Raw genomic sequence first — 19,245 nt, forward strand, 5'->3', positions numbered from 1 at the left:
GACATTATGGAAACCAGAATAATAGAGCAAACGGAGCCTGTATGTACCAAGGTACGGATAGGGGAAAAGAGATCGAGAGGTAGAAAGTCAAATCAGTTCAAGATTGCAATTGTTGGTAGTGCCAAAGGCCAATGTAAATTGACAGTAGGGAAGGGCGCCACCCTTCCTGAAGGACAATGAAAATCATAACCTAGAATGTCAGGGGTTGTAATGCCCCTGACAAACGTCGATTGATCAAACGAGGTTTGGATCAATTAAGGCCATATGTAGTTTTCTTACAAGAGACAAAGATGAACAAAGTGGAAGCAAAGACACTCATGGGATCATGGAAGCAATGGACGGGGGTCTTTGAGAATTTGGAGGGAGCTTTGGGAGGACTGGATATCCTCTGGAATGCAAATAATCACAAGGTGGAGGAAGTTTCTGCCTCCAATATGTGGCAGGTATGTAAGGTTCACTCCTACCCTCTAAATGTTGATTTTACATTAATTAGTGCCTATGGACCATCAAAATCCAACTTTCAAAGAATTTTTTGGAGATCACTGTCCTCCCTCATTCGAGACCTAGATGGGAGTGTTTTGATTATTGGGGATGATTTCAATGCTATATTGGAACTGAGTGATAAATCGGGGGGCAAGGGAGAACTCTCTGCAAACCAAGTAAACTTTCAAATTTTTGTGGCGGACAATGGACTCAGGGAAATCAAATCTAAGGAAGGACAATTTACATGGTTTAATCAAAGGATCTTAGGACAGCATGTCGCAGAGAAGCTGGACCGTTTTTTCTTGGGTGGGCCCTGGGCGAAAACCAACCTCCTTTTCACCTCAAACATCCATCAAATGGCTGCTTCAAATCACCTACGAGTTGAGCTCACTATAGCCTTTGATGGCCCCCCCATCAGATGCCCTTTCAAATTTGAAAAAATATGGTTGAGGGATAAAAGTCTGAGGTATTTAATCAATGAATGGTGGTCAGGGGCTCCAGAGATGTGTGGAACTAAGGCCTTCGTTTTTGTTAAGAAGCTGCAGTTTATTAAGTCAAAAATTAAAGAGTGGAACTGAATCAAGTTTGGCAATATATTTGCTAATAAAAGAGATCTGGAGGACAGGCTAGCAATCTTGCAAGAAGATATAATACAAAAGGGGATGACATTTGAGATGTTCCGACAGGAGCGAGAACTCAAAGAACAATATAGCGAAGTGTTAGCTAGAGAGGAGATTTACTGGAGACAAAAGTCGAGAGAGTGTTGGCTACAGGAAGGGGACAAAAATACAAAGTTTTTTCATAACTCAGTTAAGGTGAGAAGATCCAGGAACAAAATCACAACCATATACAACAGTGAGAATGTCTTATTAGACAATGTGGAGGATATTAATAAAGAGGCGGTTGAATTCTTTCAGGCACTACTATCCAAGGATAACGGATACAATCTTGAGCACCAACAAAATGGGTTAAGTGTTATCCCGGAGCTGATAACAGCGACGCAAAATTAGGCATTGATGAAACCTATTCAATTTGAGGAGGTTCGAAGTGCGGTCTTCAGTATGGAGGGTGATAAAGCACCAAGGTCAGATGGTTTCCCGACCTTTTTCTACCAAACTTTTTGGGAGATTGTAGGAAATGAGGTTTGGGCGGTAGTGGAGGAATCTCGAGACAGGGTGAGTGTTGCAAAGGAGCTTAACTGCACACTTATTGCCCTTATACCCAAGGTGGAGCACCCTACTAATTTTAATGAAATCAGGCTAATTTCTTTGTGCAACACCATTTACAAAGTGATAACTAAAGTGATCTCAAATAGAATAAAACCTTTGCTGAGTCTTATTATCTCAAAAGAACAGAGCGACTTTGTCCCAGGCAGATCGATCGTGGAAGGAATAATAATTGCCCATGAGGCCATCCACACAGTCTGCCAAGTGAAAGTGGATCGAATGATGATTAAATTAGATATTAGAAAAGCTTATGACATGGTAGATAGGGAATTTCTTTCTAGGTCTTGCAGAGATTTGGCTTCTCCAAAGAATGGATTAGCTGGATACAGGCTTGTATAGGGGGGGGTTTGGACTTCTATATTGGTCAATGGTAGCCCACAAGGCTTCTTTCAAACCACACGGGGTCTTCGACAAGGTGACCCTTTGTCGCCTTTCCTATTCATTATATTAGCAGAAGTCTTGGGAAGACTAATTCGATCACAAAAACAACGAGGAAGATGGAAAGGGATTAAAATTGCGGAAGGGATGGAGCCAGTTACTCATCAGCAATTTGCGGACGATACCCTATTGTGTGGACAACCTACACTTCAAGAGGCCCGAGTGATTAGAAAGACTATAGATGTTTTCTGCAGAGCAAGTGGTCAGTAGGTTAACTAGACCAAATCGGAAGCTATTTTCTTTAACACAGAGGTTGACAGACAACAAGTAATTTCCAATATCCTAGGGGTCAGAATGGGTACCCTTCCTGGAAAGTTTTTGGGTACCCCCTTATTTGGGGGGAAGAACGGCCCTACCCTGTGGAACAACCTTATTGATGCTTGTGCAAACCGCCTTGAAGGTTGGAAGAGTAAATGGCTGACTCTCTCTGGGCGGATCATGCTACTCAAAGCAATCCTCTTTGCACTTCCCATATTCTCAATGACAACCCTAAAGATTCTGGAGAAGGTGATAAATTGTATAAACAGGGGGATGAGAAAATTTTTGTGGAATGGCAAAGAAACAAATGACAAAATTCCTTTGGTTGTGTGGGACAAAGTCTGCCAAGACAAACTGGCAGGGGGAGTTGGACTGAGAAACTAGAAACTTCTAAATGAAGCAACGGGGGCAAAAGTGATTTGGCGGATCTACGCCCAGCCGAACCAGAAATGGGTACAAATTTTAAAACACAAGTATCTAGATCAGATGAGTAGGGAATGAATATTCACAATTACCACATTACCAAAAGGCTCAGCCATATGGAATTTTATAACCTCATGCAGGCATGTCATCACTGAACACATCACTTGGGAAATAGGTAATGGGACAAAGGCCAAATTTTGGACAGATTCATGGGAAGGAAGACCAGTTCTTTCAGATAGACGAGATATTGAGAATATCAAACAGGTAACCATAATTCATTGGGGAGAAAAGGTAGGAGATTTTCTCTTGAAAAGCAGGATCCAGGGGGTAGATATGTGCAAATGGAAAGATGTGGGAAACCTACCATTACCAGCAAATCAAAAAGAGTTGTTAAAGGGGATCATGCAGGAGTACACCCCTATGTTGTCTGCAAAAGAAGACACTATGAGATGGTGTGGTTCAAAATCGGGGCAGTACGGTGAAGATTGGTTACAGCATTCTTGACAGAATGGAAGAAAGAAAGGAATGGCCAACAAAACTAATGTGGAGCTCCCCAATTCTACCAAAAGCAGGAGTCTTCACATGGCTGACTTTGAAAAAGCACACTCTGACAGGGGAAAGACTACGCAGACTGGGCTTCTTGGGCCCTTTCAGATGCATAATGTGCAAGAAGGCAGAGGAATCCCTGGATCACTTGCTTCTACAATGTGAGGAAGTGCAAACGGTTTGGAACTTCCTTTTAGGGAAGCCAGGATGGATGGCTCCTCTACCTAATACAGTCCTTGACCTTTTCTCTACCTGGAATATACCGAGCCGTAGATCAATCTTTTCCAGTCTATGGATAGTGGCGCTATCACTGGTAATATGGGAGATTTGGAAGGAAAGAAACAGAAGAATATTCCAAGAGAAAGAAGAGTCAAGGGAGAGTTTTCTATTAAGAGTTGAACGAGCGATAGTTGAATCAGTCTCAGCGGTAGCCAAAAACCATAACTTGGCAAAACACCCCTATACTAGTGAGGACAGAATGATTCAAGTCAATTGGCCATTGGTGAATTGTCAACCCGTTAATGGGTCTATGAGGGTTAACCCCCCTTTAGAAAAAGAAGAGGCTAAATGGGAACCGCCAACTAAGGAGTGGATAAAAATAAACTTTGATGGAGTGTCTAGAGGAAATTCGGGAGCCTTAGAAGTGGGAGTAGTCGCAAGAAACGATAAAGGGGTCATTTTTTTCAAGGGTGCAAGACGATTGTAGGATGGAACAAACAACGAAGCAGAGGCACAGGCGGCACTAATGGCCACTAAATTGGCCATAAATATGAAAATCCCAAAGTTGCACCTGGAAGGTGATTCCCAAGTGATTATTAACGCAATAGCGAAGGGTAACACCCCTTCATGGAAATTATCCCATTGGGTGGAGATCATTCGAGAAAAACTCAAATCCTCTGAGGAATTTCGAGTATCTCATGTCAGATGAGGCGCCAATGTAGTGGCAGACCTCCTCTCAAACATCAGATGTGACATGACAAGCCAAATGGCCAAGTGGTGGAAGGGAGATGACAGCTTGTGGAAGTGGAATTAATGCAGTCCGAGAAGAATGAAAAATCAATAAACACGCAAGACACCCCGAAAGGACAAGTACGCTTTTTCAAAGGCACTGCAATTAATGAGGCAGTTACAGAACACAAAGTATCTGATCGAGACAATGGCGGAGGACAGTAAATCTGCTGTGAAATCCTTTTCCATTTATATCATTGATTATGCATTTATGACCCATCGCAAACGACGACGAAGGAATTACTATTTTAGTTAATGAGCAATGTATCATCAAAGAATCGGATTAATGAGGAATTTTGTGTCTTTTGCAGTATAGTGTGTGAAGCTAACAGTTTTTGAGCAGGTTCAATGGAGGCGAATTTTACCCTAAGAACAAAGAAGAAACTAGTTCCTTTTCTGGGAACGGTGTCGAACAAACAAATGCAAGGACTCTTCAAATACAAGGAAGAGAAATTGTGGAGTGCAGTGCGTCTAATGCTGGGGGAGGAGTTGGTGCACATCCACTTCAGGTACAAGACAAATATGGAGATTTATTCCTTGATTATGGCCTGGGCCTGTGAATTTGAACCTGAGGTGGAAAAAATTAAGCTCACACTGACAAAGCTAATTAAAGGGGACTATTTGATCAACCTTGACTCCATTTTAGAGTGGGTGATCCCTCAGACTGGAATCCGCATTCGGGAAGGAGATGTCGAGGAGGAGATATTACCTTTTGTTCGAGGGCCGGAGAATCGCATAAAGGAGCAATGCAGAGAGCGAGCTCGCATAGGCTGGGAAGCCATGAAGCTCTGCGTCAAGTGAATAAGAATAGATGAGGTTTTGAAAGCCTTTAAGGTGGTGGCGTGCATGGAGGTGGGGAGAGAACTGCGAGACCGATTTGAGGAAGGGCGTGTGGTCCAGTTCTTAGCAAGTCTAGAGGGAGACCCATACTTTGGAAATTTGGATTGCATTCTGAAGATGAAGACCGAAGCAGCCAAAGGGAAAGCTCTAGCAGACATTGCAGATGAGGAGGAGAAGCAGACAAACCAGAGTGACACCGACTGAGTGGATATGGTGCTAAAAATCCTTTTTGTTTTTCTGCTATTTCCTGGTCTTTTAAAAAAACAATATTTATGGATGACTGTAATATCCAGTGCAGAATTGCATAGTACTGGTTTTATATCCTTTTTAGTTTGAACGCCCTACATAGTAGGCTAGGACTGTTAGTTTTTGGGCCGATGTTGAAATCTGTATGGCCTCGGATTATTGTAGCCTTTTTCTTGGAAATCAATATATAACAAAAATTACCGACCCAAAAAAATAAAAAATTAAAGAAATATTATACACATAATAATATTTATTTATTCTTGAATTTAATTTTAAATTCACAATACATATTAATATATTATATATTTATATTATTATAACTAAATCTTTTAACTCTTAGTTTCAGCATATTGCAACAACCTCTTTTTTAAACAGTAGGTAAAGGTAGTTTTGAATTTTGTACATGTCTTAATTTAATTCACATGCTCTAATTTTGTAATGAATTTACCATAAAGTTCTATGAAATATGGTAAATGAAATTTCAACGACAATATATATAAGTATTCATTGAATGTATGGTCAAGAACATGATTTTTTAACGGTGAAAGATGTGTGTTTCCTGATGACTAATAAAGTGCAGCAATGCAATTAATGTGAGAGAACGACGGAGGACACAATGACATACACCAACCACGTACACATTAAAATTATAGAAAAATGAGTGGGTTGCATATACATGCACGGGCAACAAAAAAATGAGCGAGCAAGATATACGTGTAGTTAATGTGACTGAACCGGAAACGAAAAAATGGTGAACCGAACATTATGTAGCAACAAGAATGGAAAAATGATAACTAATGAAAAATCAATAAAAAATCATAAAATTGACGGAAAAAATCAACAGTTGACAATGATTCAATCGTCTTGCATTGTTTTCAGTAGATGTACACCATTGATCTTTAGAGTTAACTCAATTCTTTCAAATAGGGTACGTCTTCGGTGGCAGGAGAGTTCCTCACTGAATGTCTCAAGATAATGATTGATTTCTAAACTAGAATGTTAAAGTTTTACAAAACTTAATCCAATTACAGATTTAAATCCCGATCGCAACAGTAATGCGTGGTTATGTATTTTAACCGTTGAGATTACTGAAATTGAGTTATGCTTCTTAAACACTTTAAATATAATATTTGTAATAACATTCACAAGAGAACATAAAACTAAAAGAAATGAGAAAACAAGAAAGAGATAGAAGAGAGACGCAAACCGTTTAATAACGGAGTTCATCCTTGAGGACTACGTCTCTGGATCCGTATCTCATTTCAGGGACCGCTTTATTAATGTTGCTAGGCAAAAACACGCCTTGTTACAACATCCAAGCTTTCAACCTTGTTCACAGCCTCTTATTGCACATGAAGACGTTCCACAATGTCTTTGTGCTCACAAAAGTCTCTCTCACAATTTCTTCTTTGCTTCAAAATTTTCTCTCCACTTTGGGATCAAATTGGAATGCCTTCAAATAAGCCTTCTACCCCTTTAAATACAAAAAGTTGGCTATAAATGGTTTAAAACCATATAAGCCTTATAAGGGATAAATAATTTACATTTGTTATAAAACAAAATATATGCCCATTTTTTTTTTTTTTTGATGGAGGTCCAGACCTGCGAGCACGACAGCCCAGCAAGGGCATGAAGCCCGTGAGTTGTCAGCCCAGCGAGGGCCTTCACAAAGTAATTTTTGCCACTCGATACAGGGGCACGAGTCAATAGGCTGAACCTTTTCGGCTAAGAGCCAAGGACTGAGGGGTATCCATTATGACAAATTCATCTAGGGCACGATCCCCGCCTCATCCCTTATGATGTCGGAGCCTTCCACTCAGCAAGACTTGATCCCTTGTGGGCTCATTTGGAGCCATTCAACTTCACCAGTAGACCAAGGGCCCATTGACAAATTTAACAAACAAATAATGTTTGTTTTCCATATTTTTGGGCTTCAATGTTTAACAAATAACAACATTTGTTTAATATAAATGGAGGGCTCAACCAAATCGAGCTCCCTCATTTTCTTGACCTTACCCACGATTGATATTTGTTTAGATAAATTTTGTTTGTTTGTGACGTGTTGGTTAAGAGGAGGTACGGTGAGGTGGGGGTTGGGGATTTGACCCCTACCAACATCATTTTGTTTTATCAACTCAAAGTACATAATAAAAACCAAAAATGTTGCCAATTGTATTAACAAACAGGTTGACGGTGTAACGGTAGAGGATAAGGTTGTTATGAGGGAGGTTGGGATTTTGAGTCCCACAATAATTATGGCACTGCCACCGAGGTGCCATGTGACTGGTCTAGATCCACCTGGATCAATGATGTAAGTGTGTTGTTAGCAATTGTATTTTAATTTAAATTTGGCAATCATTTACATTGCCAAATTATTAATATTAAATATAAATACAATATTAGAAGTAATTAATTCATTTAAAATATATATTTTATAAAAAAATTCTTTTTAAAAATAAGTTAATAAATTTTTTAAAATTTAAATATAAAAAGGTAGATATATTTAATTATTTTTTAAAATTAGAATTAAAAATTTGTATTGGGGAAGAAAAAATTATAAAAAAATAATGTTAACCTAAATAAAATAGCTTTAATTGATATCTTTCGACATTTTTTAGATAGATGTATTTAAGATATCTATATTAGTTTAAATTTATATATTCTTTTTGTTTACATTTATTTTATTTTTTTGTATAAGTTTTTTATTATAAAGCAGCCAAAACTTATTTTTTTGTATAAGTCGATTATAAATATTATTTATCATTTAAAATGTTATTATTTTAATTATAGAATTATAATTAATTTTATTTTTTAAGGTAGATTTATTTTAAAACAAGGGACACAATGTGTCAAGTCCTCACAATAATGTAGTTAGTTTAGAATAAGTCAAAAAATAAAGACAGAGATGGGAATTGACATATGGAGATAGGTAGAGAGAAATATAGAGGTAGTGAGAGATGTAGAGACAAATGCGAGTACTTATCATTTTAATGATACATTGTAAAGTAGTATAAAACAATAAAAGGAAGTAAGAGATTAATTAAAAAAGTATGCATAAAACCTTGTTTCTAATATAACCATAATCTTAAGGGTAACTTTAATTGAACCCTTATAAAATTGTATCCTAAATTGTAACCCTAACATAAATTGAACTTAATTATACAACAAATCTAACTATAACCTCAACCCTAATGTTGACCAAAATCTTAATCTTAAAATAATAAGCCTAACCTAACAATTTAACTCTTGATTGGAAAGACAAAGTACATATTGACATATCTTTTACATTAATAAATTTAAATCTTTTGTAAAATATAGTAAAATCACTACATAGAAAGGTTAAAAATTTAGCATCTTTGACTTTTTTTAACTGAACATAGTAATTTATGATGAACAAAGTAATTTATACTGAATAGAGTTACCAATAGATATCTAGTTATATGGCATTGCATATCATTAAGTGAATAGTTGATTAATAATAAATGAAGATTTATTAAAATATATATTTAGTAAAATTATTTATATAAAAGATATTATAAATATATATTTTTAATTAAAGTTAGACTTGTATAGTGTAGTATGTAAGCATTAGATGTGAAATTGAAATAAATATTGTATAGGGAAAAGAAAAAACTATTCCCTATAACAGTGGGCCAAAATATGATTTTTTACTTTTGCATTTTTAATAAACTTTTTTGACTTGCATGCCATTAATTTTTAGAATGAAATTGTACAAATGTAATTGAATCAATCAATAACATAAAATGATTAATTAACTATCAATTCATTAAGTGATTGAAGTTTGTGAAAAATTATTTGTTAGAATATTAAATTGAAAAGAAATAGTTAAAGTTAAGATATTATATTATATTATTATCTTTTCTAGTATTATATTATTTTTATATAATGTTTAATTAAATATTTTTCATTATATTTAAGAAAATTATATTACTAAATTACATAAGGATTTTTTTTATCGGTAATATGTTGATTTTTATTATTAGAAAATTAAAAGCACTACAGTAGGAGAAAGTCATTTGACAAACAACTACCCAAAACCACCCACTGAAACCCCAAACCACCCACCATAAACTGTAATAGAAAACAAAAAACCACCATCCACCCCATCAGCCCAACAACCCACACTGAGTAACAGTTATCGAGCACAAAAAAGCTCATCACAATATTGCCATTACAAAATTTCGTTGGTAATTCAAAAATATCAGACTAAGTATAATAGTTATTAACTAATAACTAAACTATGCATGAGTTAAACAAAAAACAGGGGTACCCAAGCCTCCTCTTGGTCATTAGCGAGCATCCTCATCTTCCTTCACCATCACTGCATGCAAATCTCCACCCAAACCATCTGTCGCCACTCCACCATTACTCGGAATCATTGTCGAAGGTACATTTCTCGTTGCCATAGCCTCAAACAAACGCCTAGTTCTCGACCTCAACCCTCGTCCATACTTCTCTGCATCCTCTGTTTCCCCTCTTACATGTCGGATGATCTCTTCCAATTCTAGGATTTGGACAAACAAATTCACTGCCTCCCATCCTCGTGTCACAGTCTCTCAAAATCAAGCCTTCACTTCTTCCCTCCTCCGAAGGAAGGGGATGTTCCTACCCCTATTTTTGAGTTTAGCCTGCTCACCTGAAATTCCTTCAAACACATCAAATCTTTGCCCTGACACCGCCCACTCAAGTAGCCAGTCCATATTCTGAAGATAATCCTCTGGCACAATTTCCCACATAACTTTTCCAACTTCCTCACACGGAGTGCCCAATTCTACCCCCCACACCATAATAAGTGAATAAACATCCACCCTTGAGCGAAATATATGGTTGATAACTGCCACCTCCTCTCCTAGCACTAGATGCACAATTTTCATAAACAAGGGATCCTTTGACTTGAACATAGTCTGCAATCTTCTCTTTGGGATCGACGCCCAAAAAGTCAACATCAATTTGTTGGATTTGAGCATGAAATTGGCCTCCATAACAGTCGCCACCAACAAAACCGCCTTCCTCTATCACAAACCGCTCTCTCAACCTCCAACAGTCATAAATCATCCATACTAACTAAGCATTCATTCTCATACTTTCCATAAATGCATCCCCCGTAGCCACTGCAAAATTCATCGACATTAATTACCAACGTCAGAGAAATTTGCTTAGGCTCGCATGCAGGGGATGGGAAATCAATTTCGCACGCATCAGCTAGACGGCTATAATAACCAAGAACTGTCTTTTAAATCATGCCAATGAATAATGCCATCATCCTTGTCCCACCACTTCGTCGTGCCTTTTTCCAGCTCACATGCCACATTGCATAGAGCGTCTGCTAACACATTGCCACCTCTTCTGATACAAGTAATGCAAAAATCTTGAAATTTTCGTAATTTCACCGCAATCAAGGTTATGAGTTTATTTAATCTTCAGCTCGATGTTACCCCTTTCATCATTGCATTCACTATAACCTATGAATCTCCTTCAAGATGAACCTTCAAGATCTTCATGTTAACTGCCAACTCCACTACTAACTAAGCGGCCTGCGCTTCAGCCTCATTATTGGTTCCATATTGAAGTCTCTTCGCACCCTTAAAAAGGAGAATTCCACAATCATCATGAGAAACACAACCCGCCCCTAAGATGCCCAGATTTCCCTTAGAGGCCCCATCAAAATTTATTTTAACCCACCCTTGCTTCGGCTTACTCCACAATTCCTCCTCCTTTCTCTGATCTTCAACAGAAGGATGAACCCTTAGAAACCCATGAACGGGTACTAAACTACATAAGGATTACCCCAATTTAGCTTTTATATTTTTAATGTTGTATATATTATATATTAGTTTTTAAAAAGTTTGAAAAAAGTTTTGTTTAAATATAAATTCTTTAAATTTAATATAGTTTTTAAAAGTTTTAAAATTTGTTAAAAATTTGTTTGGTGGATGTGTAAAATAAATTTGATAAGAAAATTTAAACATGCTAAATATTATTTTAATGTGCCTAAAAAAATTCATTCAGAGAGTGGATCCCGAAAATCCGATAATAAGATGTAAATTTTTCAAGCCAATTAGATTGGAGAAAAATATTTTTTATAATTTAGAAACTTAAAAATCATGCATCTTCACTTTATAAAAATTAATAAACATAGATCAAAACAAAAATACATTGTTCTAATTGGTGGAGAAACAATTGAATAATAATGAGTTGACAAAAAAATAATGCAATTGATTCCAATAGTACTAGCCTAACACAAGTACTAATAAGGAACTTTATTATCCATTCAACAATAATTTACTTTGAGGTAAAATATTGGAAGAGATTAAATATTGTATTTTGCAAACAATTATCAAGTAGAAAAAATTAATAATATATTGTAAACAGTAGTATACCCCAATAAAAGGAAGTAATAATACATAGTAATAATTTATTTTGAGGTAAAATATTGGAAGAGATTAAATATTGTATTTTGCAAACAGTTATCAAGTAGAAGAGAGTAATAATACATTGTAAACAATATATAACACAATAAAAGTAAGTAATAATACATTGCAAACAAATATCTAATAATTTATTTTGAGGTAAAATATTGGAAGAGATTAAATATTGTATTTTGCAAACAATTATCATGTGGATTTGAATAATGAAGTTGAAAAAATATTAAAGCCACAAGTGTTGTGCATAAACAAATTGAAACTATGTAAAGTTTGAGAAACATGTTTAACGAAATTTTATTTTTAGAAATGATGTTTAATAAATATAAAAATAAATAAAAATTTAAATTATTATATTATTATCAATATAGTATAAATATAGTATAATATTATTGTATAAATTTTTTTATATTTATTATTATTATATTGTTATTTATAATGTTATTGTTATAAATATGAGTACTATATTATTAATAACATCATTTTATTATCAAACTTTTATATTATTGAATTGCACGAGGATAACTAAAATAGTATTATTAATTTATATTTTTAATATTATATATATGTTTATTTATTTATATAAATCTTAGAAGATTTTGATATAGATTCTAAATAATTTGTTAAAAATTTGTTTATTGGATGTGTAAAATAAATTAAAAAAAATAAAATAAAACATAGTAAATATTATCTTAATGTACCTAAAAATTTGTCTATAAAAATTCATTTGGATAAGTAGATCTGTGAAATCTGGCAATAAGATATAAATTTTTTGAGCCAATTAGATTGGAGAAAAATACTTTCTGTAATTTGGAAACTTAAAAATTATGCATCTTAATTTTTTAAATATTAAAAAAAAAATCAAAAGAAAAAACTCATAGTTCTAATTGGTGGGAAAACAATTGAATAATAGCGAGTTAACCAAAATTGATTACAATCGATTGTGATAGTACTAGCCTAACGACGAGTACTAATAATAAGATAGAGACATGAGAAGAGATTAAAGAAGAAATATGGGAGGATGGAAATGGAGGGGCAAAGAGATGTAGATATAGGGGTCTAGGAAGAGGGAGAGGGAAAGTGAGAGGGAGAAGGAGTGATGGATTGATAAATAGAGTGTGTTGTGTCTAGAGATAGAGGGGGAGAGAGAAAGATGGAGGTAGAGAGGAAGATGCAAAGAAATAGATAGTAGACACCACAGGAAGAGGGAGTGATATAGATTGGAGAGATATAGAGAGATAGTGGGGGTGATAAATATAGAGGGGGGAGTTGGAGAGATAGATAGAGATATAGAAAGTGATATATAGAGAGATAGCAAGAGGGATATTTAGATAGAGAGGGAGCTCGTGAAAGATGAGAAGATAGTGAGAGATAAAGGGGGTGATATTATACTAAGAAATATTTAAATGTAATATATTTTATATTTTATTCAAACTATAATCATTTATAAAAAACACAATCATTTAAGCAAGCATAATCTGCTCAACTTAAATATTAAATTGTGTAATGGTAAAAAATTAATGTGAATTTTATATTTTACTCGGGTTTACAAGTAATGAAACATATCAATTTTATAGAGCTATAGTGAAAGGTAATTGAATAATTTATTAAAATTAAATATAAATTAAAAATTAAAATAGAATTAATTAAATGCATACTTGGAATATATCAAAATTTAAATAATAATTTTAAAAAATAATGACATGTATTAAACTTATTATCTTGATTAATAGCTAAATAAAAATTTAAACACAATTCTTTAATTAATTAGAATTAAAATATTAAGGAAATATATACTTAAAAAATATAATTATTATATTACCAAAAATATTAAGAAAGATAAACTCAATTTTAGAAATAGAAAAATATTATAAAAAATAAATTAAGTTTCAAAAAGTAAAACCATATTTCAAATAAACTATTAAAAATATTGATAAATTATACAAAAAAATGTTAGTTAAAAATAATATAATTTTTTTTAAAAAAGGTATTTTTTTATTTTGATTGTGTAATTTGTTTGTCATCTTTTGATATCGTAGACTTGAAATTGTCATGTTTTTAATGTGAAAGAGTTTTAAAGTTGATTTAAAAAAATATATGTTAAAGGGAAAGTTTAAAATTAAAATACTAATAATGAATAAATTTTAAAATATTATAATAATAATGAATATTTTTAATGTTAATGTAATTAATAAAAAAATAAGTTATTAAAAAAATACATATTGAATATTTTGAAGATAAGTTAACCATGTCGTTGCTCTCATGCCCTACAACTAGGGCTTTAGTGTTTTCTGGTAGAGGTGGACTTGATCGACAGGGACAACTTTTGCCTAGGGGGTCAAAGTTTTTTGGTTGGGCTCCATGCGGCTTTGGTGATTGGAGTTATGCTTCAACGATGCATGCAAATGGAGAAAGGTCCAAAATGATGTATGGGGGTGGAGTAGGCAATGGTCTCCCAAGTAGAGGCAACAGGGATAGGACAGATGGGCTTTCAGTGGGGTTTGTGATAGTAGATAAGCAACAATATTTTGAGAGGTATGCAGGAGATGGTGTGTCCAATGAGGGCAATATCTCTAGGGCCCCTAAGGGATTGAGGTGGAATGGTGAGGTCAGGAGATTGGAGCGATAGGGCATTGTTTTTGGGATGCCAGATGCCTCCCTTCCATTTAGTAGTATGTTTGAAGTTTGAGATGACAGTAAGGGTAAGTATCCTTCAAAAAATGGTATGAAGAATGACTTTATTGGAAATAATGGTAGTGAAGATAGGGTTTCAAGATGGATGGAGTCGTTGGTAGACAATCCTACTATGTGTTTACACAAAGAGATTAAAAGCGAGGTGAGAGCAAAGGAGAGGCATTTTAGGACTTTGGGCATGACAAGAAGATTCAAGGGCTTTTGGTCAAGTCTTAGTGCATTGCATGAGTGGATATTAGAACTTTGGAGCCCCATTTTTGAAGGGGACGTGGAAATTTTCATGGGGCTAAAGGTTTCTTTATGATAGTTTTTGATAATGAACAAGACAGAATGAAGGTCTTGTGTGATTTTCAATGGAGTTGGGAGGACAAATATATGTTATTGTTGAAGCCATGGCATCCTGCATTTAATACTATCACTGAATCCTTCAATAATATTCATTTGTGTAAGAATCCCTAATATTCCATTACAATATTGGTTTGTTTCTTGTTTTAAATCTATTGATAATACTCTAGCCAAATTTTTGGGGGTGGATGAGGGAACTTTAGATTTTGTTCATACAACCTATGCATAGATTTTGGTTGAGATGGACATGTCAAAAGCACCGCCAACAAAATTATATCTTAAATTAGCAAATGGTTACTGGATGCAACCTACAAACTTTTAAGGAATGCCATTCAAATATAGAAGTTGTTTTCACCTAGAACAAAGAAAGAAGTTGAAACATCAAAGGTTACAAAGGAAAAAGATACTATTGAGGTCCAGAAGGTTTTGGAACCAAAAATGTCTATGACTTTAGGAGGAGGTGAGACCATTTTAGGAAAAAATAGTGTTATTGTAGATTTAAGCTTTGCGAGGGTGAAAGAGGCAAAATAGGTTGACTTGCAGAGCATGGATGTAGGAGAGGGGTCAACCGAGGGAGTACCAATATTTCCATACAGGGAGTGGAATGTCAATGGGGGAGAAGGGAAGTAGTGACGAGGAAGAGGGACAATAGAGCTAAGGAAGAGGGTATTTTCAATATGCATCTTTGTTCACATGACGAGTAAATTTAAATAGAAAAAATGAGTTATAAACCTATTGATGGTTTTTGGTATTTTGGTGCTTTGTCTTTACAGGGAAGTGGTTCCCTGAATGTAGCCCCAATTGGCTTGAGCCAAGCTTAAATTCTAATATATCAATAAAATTTATCAATCTATTAACGACCAAAATTTTTAAAAAAAATAAAAAATGTTATAAATATAAATAATCATGAAAATTGTCTCACCATTATAAATAATGTATTTACATGTTTGAAAATAATTTTAATTGGGGAATTTCACTTTGCAACCAAAAGGTGACGAACAAGGGTTTCACCCAAAGAACATGGTTCTGTTGCGAGGATATGGAAGGGGTCATATGATCTCCTCCACTAAGGTAAGTTGCCTCCCTCGTTCTTGTTTTCTCTCTGCATTTAATTTGATTTGTATTGGTTGTCTTCCCTTTATTTGCAAGGGTTGGCGTGATTAATACACTCATATGGATGAGGCTCCTTGTAACGAGGGCATTAATTCGACTCCTCGAGGCAATAATAAAGAAGATGCCCCTGCTAATGAAAAAAATTTCAAAATTGCCTTAATCAATACCCCTTTCAGTGATTGATTCTACAAAATTTGATTCTAATCTCGTCTCCCTTTCCATAAGCAATGGTGACCCAGGAGGAGGAACAGTAAGCAGGTTGTCCTACCTATGTCTATTCTTGTTATTTCTCCTAATTCTGATATGATTAATGCTTTAAATAATGAAAAATTGTGTTTGAAAAATGTTGTTGTGTTTCTCTCAGTTGTGGATACTTCTAAGTGCTTGACCCAAAAAATATTTAGATCAATGGTTTAAAAATATTTGGATTAAAATATTAGGGTATCATGTGTCTTTCTGCAGAATGATTCAAAAGGGGATTTTAAAATTTTTTTTTAGTGCCCTAAAACTCAGACGACAATGGTTTAAAAACAATTTTGGTCTATTGGAAATTACACATTTAGGGCTCTCAAATGGACTCCCAATGTTGTTTCTAATGAGATTCTAGCTTTATCCTACCCTAAGTGGATTGTAGTTAAAAACCTCCCCTTGCTGCTTTGGAATTTCGTACCCCAATTATTGGAATCCATTGGCAATGTTCTTAGGGTGGATAACACCTAATCTTTGGTTCCTCATATGTACGCTAGGATTTTAATCTCTATTAATCCTGGGAAAGATCTCTCTAGATTCCTTGAAATAAAAATGGATGATGACCCCTCGGTTTGCATAATTGAGACCCGTGGGCGAATTAACATTTATTTTCTCTAGAGAAGAGAAGGATGCATTCAAAGGAATTGTCTGGTTTTAACCAAACAAAATTCTCATGTTAAACCTAGGGGGCCCCCTCAAAACAAGATGATAGTGAATTGGCTATTCAATTCAAGCCCCCTCCTAAGGGTTTTGCAAGTGATGTTCAACTACCATTGTTGGAATGCCTCAATTATTTAAAGGAGGCAGTAAGGGCTACCGTTACTGCTCCTCCCATTTTTATGGGCTCCTTAAAATTGGGGAATTTAATATTGATCGTTTTCCCCATTCCGCCATTGATGTTTTGTTATCATAAATTAGAGATAGTAAGAAGGAAACACATGATCAATTTATTCACCCCAAGGGTCACAAGTTTAGGTATAAAAATGCTCAACAACTTTCCATTGAGAAGCTTAAAAATAATAAAGTTTTTTCAATGGAAATCGCTCAATCCTTTGTTGAACCCCTTCCCGCTGAGCCTATTTTGATTCCAATGGATTATGATTCTCAATCACTGTTAGTGACAACTAGAGTGACTGAAAGGAATAAGTGTTGTGTTGTCAAAACCATGGTTAGGGATATCGAAGAAAGGAGGTTGTCCTCTGGGATGATGGCTGAGACAATTGATTTGCCTATCCCTAATGGGAATGTGTCTCTAGTGAAACTCTGAAATAATTTCAGCAATCTTATGGACTCTCATATTGAGACCCCACAAGATGCTGGAATTGTTAATGATTCCCCTCCCCTTGGGGATATGCAGGCTATTCCTCATATCAACTTCATAGAGAACTAAATCCTTCTAGTGATAAACATAACACTAGTAGTGACAAGGATGATGTTTTTTTGACATCATTATTGTTGATCCTCTTATGGGGAATGAGGCTTTTTCCATTAACCAAGGCTTGGCCATTGTCCTGTATGATAAAACCAAGGGGAGCCTTTGAATGGGATGTACACTGAAGCTCCCTCATTAGAATCTGACCTAGAAACTAGATCAATATTCAGTGAGTCGATTTATAAGGAGGAGCACATGTAATATCTATCCTCTAGGAACAAGAAGGATGAAAATGAGGTATTGAGTCCCATAGGAAATGGTCACTTTATTAAAGCCATGAGGAAGAGGGGGAGACCTAAAGGAAAGAAATCTCCTCTGCCTAAGAAGAAGGATACTTATAAGGAACTTCCTAAGTGTTTTGACAGCTTTAAGGCTGTCATGGACATCACTCAATAATGTTTCTCACAAATTTAAGTTGCATTTCTTGGAATGTTATTGGGCTTGAGACCCTCGACAAAAAAACATGTTGTTAAGAGGTTCTTCATGCAACATAAGTATACTGATATTTTGATGTTGCAAGAAGTGGAATCCATTAATTTCATGTTGGATGTGAACCTATAGTATATCTAGAAAGATGCTACCCCCTTCTTTACCAATCATGATAGAGGTAAGGGGGGAGAAACCATTTTGATAGGATGCAAGTGAAGAAATAAGGTTGTGGGTAATGGTTAATCTCCCTGCAATAGGGTTGTGTGGGTCATTGTTAGTGAGCAAGATACTAAGTTCAGGGTATATTCCCTCTATGCATCTAATGACTATAGAGAGAGGACTGGTCTTGGAAATGGATGGGAATGCTCTCGAATGTCCCTTAGATTATAGGAGGAGGCTTCAACATGATTAAGAACTAGGAAATAAATTAGGGGGCCTGGAGATGGAGTGGAAAAGTGGGGAGAAACTCTATTGGGCTAGGATGAAGAATAAGATTAGGTTATTTGATCCCATTGAAGGAAAGAAAGGTGAATATAGGTCCATTTGGTACACATGGTGTAACTTTCAACAAGGTAGAAGAAGAATCTACTATAGACTAGATAGGTTCTATTCCAATTAAGATTTATTATCCTTTCAACAAGAGGATGATGGTTTCAGTGTTAGGGTATACCCCTACACCCTATCAGATCATCATCCAATCAAAGATTAGATTGCATTTAATGCAAATGTTGGCCTTCCTATTATGAGAGAAGATAATTTTTTCCTCAAAACTAGTCTTCTTAAAGAGGAGGATGTTAGATGTGCTATATATATGATTCAACAAATAAATAAGTGGGGCGGCCATTTTGGTTCAGCCATTGATAAATAGAATAAAAATGTGAATAGTCGGAGGACTCTAATGGAGACAGCAGGCAATAAAAAGGCTAAGGATGATAGGGAACTTCAAAGGGGCTTGGTTGATAACCTTATGTTGCTAGAAGCTCAAGCCCAAAGGGACCCCACCAATCAAGATTTGGTGCTTTTGCTTTCTCAGAACAGAAACTCTCTTAGGGGCATTCAAAATCATAAGGTC

Source organism: Cryptomeria japonica, chromosome 10 (assembly GCF_030272615.1).
Source record: "Cryptomeria japonica chromosome 10, Sugi_1.0, whole genome shotgun sequence".
In the NCBI taxonomy this organism is placed as follows: domain Eukaryota; kingdom Viridiplantae; phylum Streptophyta; class Pinopsida; order Cupressales; family Cupressaceae; genus Cryptomeria; species Cryptomeria japonica.